The sequence below is a fragment of the Arachis ipaensis genome, chromosome B05 (assembly GCF_000816755.2).
Source record: "Arachis ipaensis cultivar K30076 chromosome B05, Araip1.1, whole genome shotgun sequence".
NCBI classification, from domain to species: Eukaryota; Viridiplantae; Streptophyta; class Magnoliopsida; order Fabales; family Fabaceae; genus Arachis; species Arachis ipaensis.
Window position 1 is genome coordinate 80,262,194 of NC_029789.2, and position 7,319 is coordinate 80,269,512.

General features: G+C 34.8%; 1 long non-coding RNA gene across 1 annotated transcript in view; it reads right to left on the reverse strand.

Annotated features, from left to right (window-relative positions):
* The window catches only part of LOC110272193, a 15,437-nt gene extending 12,377 nt beyond the window's left edge, over positions 1-3,060 (reverse strand). The window contains exon 1 of the long non-coding RNA XR_002363134.1: positions 73-3,060. This is a non-coding gene — a long non-coding RNA (uncharacterized LOC110272193). The remainder of the gene's footprint in view (positions 1-72) is intronic.

Sequence of the window (7,319 nt, forward strand, 5' to 3'; positions counted from 1 at the left end):
TTCCCATTTTCACCTTTCTCACAGTCACTCTTATAAGGGGGATTGAGTGGTGGACCGTCATTCATTCCTCACGCCTGAATTCTATTTCTCCTTCTATAATAAAAAGTCAATGGTGAAATCTGCTTTTTTATAGATGTAGAAGCTTCTCCTCCTTCCTTACTCAGCTCTTCTCTAGGTTCAGGGTATGTTACAAATTATCTACCTTCCAAGATGATATACCAACTGAAAGATGGATTAGCTCTTCCTATTGCTTTTTGGTCAAAGATTAACTCCTACTTTGAGAAATGAGGAATGCTTTGATTAAAAAAATTAATCAATTAAAGTTCCAATTTCATCCTTGAGATTGTGAGCATAACTCAATTTAGTCATTGACTTTTCAGAATTTTTAATTTAGTCTTTGAGAATACGCCTTGTGTCTCCAGATTAAACCCTTCACCTAGTTCCATGCCGTATCCTTCTTGGATTCGAGAGTTATCTTTTATCTACCAGACTCTCTGATCTACCCATGGTTGGTATTGGATACTTTGCTTATTAGGAACCCAGTGAATTGTTGAAGGCCCTCAGGTTTTGAGTTCGGATCTCATTGCCCAAAATCATGCTAAACATGCAAAATTGATTTCCCAAAATCAATTCAGACCCAATACCATTTCATAAAGACGTAGAATATGAGGATTGATTTGGCGATTATCCATGGTAGCTTTAGAGGATATAATACTGTCATCCATAAAAAATAAATGATTCTTGCCATATTCTTAAATTATATTTTCTTGGGGTAACAAGAATTGAATCCTAGATCTTTTGCTGATAAAAGCTCTCATAGCATGTTCTAGAATAGTTTATTCCAAAAGTTTAAATTATTAGGTAGAGTTTCATGAATAGTTATATATCTTACATTCACGCAGTACATTCTAGGCAACCTGAAAATTAAGTTTCTTTGTCATTGCTTCTAGGAAAGCTCATCATTTTACTTTATTGTAAGCTTTGCTCATATTCAATTTCGTTCTCTATACCATTCTTAGCTACATCTGTTGCTGTTAGTGCAGTAATCAGCTTGTAAAGTGTCTAATTTGATGGGTCCATGTTTAAAGAATGGGACACGGTTGAACATTTTGGTCTAATATTTTTCTCTTGCATGTTCATTTGATGCTTTTAAAAGTACATCAACTTTATCTTTCTCATACCATCGTGGTGAGTAATTTTAGGTGATGAACATGTCTACTTCCAAATTTCAATTGATTCATTTAGATTCAAGCCAGTTAAGGTAGATGATTGTTGCAATTCCATAGAATAATCGCTTTATCTTAATCTTTCTGTAACGAGAATCTCTTATCTTCCATGCTTTCATGATATCCCTCTCGTATTGTTAATAATACTTGTTGTTAATGAAAATATAAATAGATAAATAGTGGCTTTACTTTGTCTTGTCTTTGTTAATTATGATATCATTCATCATGTCCCTTCATCACATTATAGGACCACTTGCTTTCCTTTTGTTATTTTTCATTTTCTTTTGGTAGATTAATTATGGATGTAAAGAGTTTGTTTATCACACAAAGCAGTGTTTAAATACACGTTCTATTTTGCTTTTATGACATGTTTTTTCTTATTTACATGCGACTTGTGCTACCCTCTTATAATTTCCCAACTAGATTCAGCTCCTATCATCATAGCTAGCTCATTTTTTTTTAAATATTTGGGAGAGCAAAATGTTTTCCAACACATACAGGTAATGCTCGGAATGTATTTCACAAGGACGAGGTTTTAGTCTTCTCTACACCGACAGTTGCTTTATAGTTGATCGGTAAGTGCTCCCATACGTGTTCTTTGATCATAAAGACATACCTGATACGTTGATCAGTGTAAAGTCCATCCAAACTTCTATTATATATTCCAAAATAAAACTCTGAATATTCTGTATATTAGAGCTATGCTGTTGTGAGTGGGATTATAAATCAAGAGAATCTTCGGGCACAATGTTACAAAAGTCTATATGAGTGGATCCTCTCAATTTTCTTTTTTCAATTGAAGGTATAAAATATAATATTTAACTCTTTAATGTTTTTTCTCATTTTCTTTTGGTCTCACCTATAAAATGTGTAGCGAGAGATTACATTTTACCTCTTCAAGTGAGAAAAAATTGAGAGGATCCCTAAACTCCATAAATCATTGGCTGAAAATGAAGGTTTATGCACACATTTTTTAAATGGTAGAAAATATAAGAACTTTACGAAGCTTTCATGATTGTTAAGACAATAAAACATGCACACATTTTTTAAATGGTATAAAATATAAGGACTTTACGAAGCTTTCATGATTGTTAAGACAATAAAATGCAGCTTGACTTTGAGAAGGTAGAGTCACATTAATGTTGTATTTGGTTTAGCGTTGAAAAGAAAAAAAATACGTTTAAGTGTATTGAACGCTTTTTTTTATGTTTGGATACTTTTTTACTCTAAACGCGAAAGTGATTTTGTAACACTCTACCACATAGAGTTTTACACTTAAATCGTAAATCAAATGTGGTTTGCCACTACAACNNNNATAGAAGACTAATGTCATAACTACGAGCCAGTGAAGAAATTAAAACATCGAATGACCAATACTCACACACGGAAAACATTAACACGAGTGAATGTTATATACCAAAGCAGAATATATTTATATGTTTCAAAATAAGATACATAATCATTAGTCTTGACCTGCAAAGACAAGGTTGGCGACAATATTACAATTCAAAATATATAAAATATAATTTTATTTTTTCGTAATACAGAACCTCTAAGAGGAATATACAAATACATGTTCAAAATTGGAGAATAAACATTTAAGTACAAAATAAAATTCAAAAGACAAGTTTTTGCTTTTGCCAAAAGGAGTTTTGCACGCTCAACGAGGTATATTACGCCTTGTATTTGAAAATCAACAAATTCTACAATAGGTGAGAACCCGAAGGTTCCCAGTAGGATAATAGTTCCAAATAGAAACTATGTAAAACTACATGAACCCGTTAGACAATCCTAGTCCCCAAACACACAATGTTCAAGTCTAGGGTTCTACTAATCCTAACAGCGATATATGCTAAGTCTCAGGCCTCATCCATTATCTCTAGCCTCAATCCTTTCCAACACAGCCGTCATTACTCTTAATAATCCAATTTCTTCATTTAGTATCCAATTTATTATTTAGTAGTATTAAACATAAATAATACAATTCAAACACAATCAATAAACAAGTATAGCAAGTAATACAATTAGCAATTAACAGAATATTCAGATAGGCAAACCAAATATAATATGCACACTCAACCAATAGTAAATAGATGCACATGATGTATGTTTAATCCTAAACAGGTCATGAACTCACGTGTTGGTTGGTTGCTTGCACCCTACAACATACCTGAGATAGGTGTTATGTATTGTTCCTATCTTAGAAAACATCCCCTCCATGAGCGTTACATATCACCGTCCTCATGGGGATCAATTCATTCTTCCAGTCTCAAGTGAGCATTGCGTATCGCCGTCCGCATTAGGCCATACTCACTGTTTCAAGTGGGCGTTATGTATCGCTGTCCGCACTCATAATTTTGTCCCCTCCATGAGCATTATGTATCGTCGTCCTTTTGGGGAACCATCCTTTAGGTCTGAAGTGGGCGTTTTGACAACATTACATCCTCAACTTGCCTATCACAGCAAGAGAGAGAATCCTTCATCCTCAACTTGCAGAATTCGGGATGAAATCACCGTCCTCACCGTCCTCAGGATAAAATCTCAGTCCCTACAACTACACTGAAACCATGGACAAACAGGACCTTGTCCGGAACAAATATCAAATCAACACGCACGCGGGATGATATGCATACCTTGCCAGGCAAGTGGGACAAATCTCCATCCTTGATGTGCGTATGCACACCCTCGGGCGTATGCACAAGTTGGAACACTCGTTCTAAATGGTGCGCCCGCAAGCCCTGTGAGAGTGCATGTAGGCCAAAATTCTGGTTTTTCTGCATAATCTCAGAATTCAGTATAATCTCAGAATTCAGTTTTTTATTCCAATTTTCAAACATTTACAACTTTCTCTTTAAAATTTTGTTTTTCTTTGTTTTTAGACGATTTTAAAGCTCTTATCATTGGTTTTAATTTAAGACAGATAGTATACAAATCTAAACTTCAAGCGCCAAGTTATGCCCCTGAAATTTGTCAAAATTTTGTTTTTACCAATTTCATATAATCATTCATTTCACCAACTCTTCTATTCATTTCTTTTCAAAACAACCCCAAACCATTCTTCAATACTTATTTATCAATTTCTAACCATTCAAAACCTAATCAACCCAATTCTAACTCATAGCATAAACCATCACAATGTCCATCCACAACAACAATCACAACTCATCAATTATCTATCCGAACTCATCATTTCAACAATTCACAACATGGCACTTACACCAACTTACCAAGGGGTCTAGACTTCAAGAGAAATGGGTATCCACCTCATTATTCCCAAGGTCAGAACAATTACCGAAGGAATGACAACCGCTCAGGAAATAGTAAAGGAAAATAGGCAGAGGCTACTTCGAATGATTTTGAGTGCTGAAGATTCAAAAGATACCATCCAGACCAACTGTGCCGGACTAAGTTAGATCTGTGCTATCGTTGTGGGGAATCAGGGCATATCTCTCGAGATTGTCCACACAGGAAGAATCAAGGAGCGGGTCGATCTTAACGACAAGGTTGAGGTAATCGTGAAATTGATAAGGATAAACATAACTTTCGACGTTCGTAACTTCGTATACAAAATTCTGATTTCCTTAATCTTTATACTGTTTTAAAACTCTCACAACCATCTTTAATTTAAAACAAAGTTCACTCAATTCCAAACTTCGAGGGCCAAGTTATGGCCTGTTGAAATTGGTTCAAAACAATATTTTACCAAATTTATTAAATCCTCAAAATACTAAATTCTTCAAACTAAACCAATTTAATCACAACCCAAACAATATGAAACAACCCAAAATTCATACCAAACATTCCTCAACCATTTTTCAATGATTCAACCATCTAAATCACTCAATTCTCCCTCATCAACTTGTTCAAAGTTCTCGATTCAACATATTCATATCAATACCCATTATCAACATAATCATCAATAAACACTATCAACCATTAACCATATCCATCACAATCATTATTCATCAATTCATCATCATCAAAACTCATAACATTGTATCTCAAGTGAGTGTTATGTATCGCCGTCCTCACGAGATTGTGCTTAACATTAAATCTCAATCACAATGACAACATTATGAGAGTTTCATCCTCAACTTGCCTATCACAGCAAGAGAGAGAATCCTTCATCCTCAACTTGCAGAATTCGGGATGAAATCACCGTCCTCACCGCAGATGGGATAAAATCTCAGTCCCTACAACTACACTGAAACCATGGACAAACAGGACCTTGTCCGGAACAAATATCAAATCAACACGCACGCGGGATGATATGCATACCTTGCCAGGCAAGTGGGACAAATCTCCATCCTTGATGTGCGTATGCACACCCTCGGGCGTATGCACAAGTTGGAACACTCGTTCTAAATGGTGCGCCCGCAAGCCCTGTGAGAGTGCATGTAGGCCAAAATTCTGGTTTTTCTGCATAATCTCAGAATTCAGTATAATCTCAGAATTCAGTTTTTTATTCCAATTTTCAAACATTTACAACTTTCTCTTTAAAATTTTGTTTTTCTTTGTTTTTAGACGATTTTAAAGCTCTTATCATTGGTTTTAATTTAAGACAGATAGTATACAAATCTAAACTTCAAGCGCCAAGTTATGCCCCTGAAATTTGTCAAAATTTTGTTTTTACCAATTTCATATAATCATTCATTTCACCAACTCTTCTATTCATTTCTTTTCAAAACAACCCCAAACCATTCTTCAATACTTATTTATCAATTTCTAACCATTCAAAACCTAATCAACCCAATTCTAACTCATAGCATAAACCATCACAATGTCCATCCACAACAACAATCACAACTCATCAATTATCTATCCGAACTCATCATTTCAACAATTCACAACATGGCACTTACACCAACTTACCAAGGGGTCTAGACTTCAAGAGAAATGGGTATCCACCTCATTATTCCCAAGGTCAGAACAATTACCGAAGGAATGACAACCGCTCAGGAAATAGTAAAGGAAAATAGGCAGAGGCTACTTCGAATGATTTTGAGTGCTGAAGATTCAAAAGATACCATCCAGACCAACTGTGCCGGACTAAGTTAGATCTGTGCTATCGTTGTGGGGAATCAGGGCATATCTCTCGAGATTGTCCACACAGGAAGAATCAAGGAGCGGGTCGATCTTAACGACAAGGTTGAGGTAATCGTGAAATTGATAAGGATAAACATAACTTTCGACGTTCGTAACTTCGTATACAAAATTCTGATTTCCTTAATCTTTATACTGTTTTAAAACTCTCACAACCATCTTTAATTTAAAACAAAGTTCACTCAATTCCAAACTTCGAGGGCCAAGTTATGGCCTGTTGAAATTGGTTCAAAACAATATTTTACCAAATTTATTAAATCCTCAAAATACTAAATTCTTCAAACTAAACCAATTTAATCACAACCCAAACAATATGAAACAACCCAAAATTCATACCAAACATTCCTCAACCATTTTTCAATGATTCAACCATCTAAATCACTCAATTCTCCCTCATCAACTTGTTCAAAGTTCTCGATTCAACATATTCATATCAATACCCATTATCAACATAATCATCAATAAACACTATCAACCATTAACCATATCCATCACAATCATTATTCATCAATTCATCATCATCAAAACTCATAATTACCATGAATTGTCATCAACATCAATAATCATCATAACTCCTCAACAACATCAACAATCATCATAAATTATCATTAACATCAACATTCATCATCAATTCAATATTATCCTAAGGTCTTCTAGCTTAAGTTGCCCACAACATTACATATTATTTAAAGAAAAATAAAACCATACCTTGACCGATTCCCACACAAGCAACAAAAGGCCTCTGCCACAAGCTTTCCAAGTTTAATCAAGAAACCAAAGTTAGCCACCACTTTAGCTCATATTCCAAGCATTCCAATCATTAATTCCACTCCAAACAACATCAATTCAAGTAGCTATCATACAAATTACCAAAAATCATTCCTAGGGTTTAACAAATTGACAAACCACAAGGGTTAAGAGCTTTCTTACCTTACCCACTGTAGATTAGGACAAAATCTAACAATTTTTCAATGTTAGATAGCACCTAAA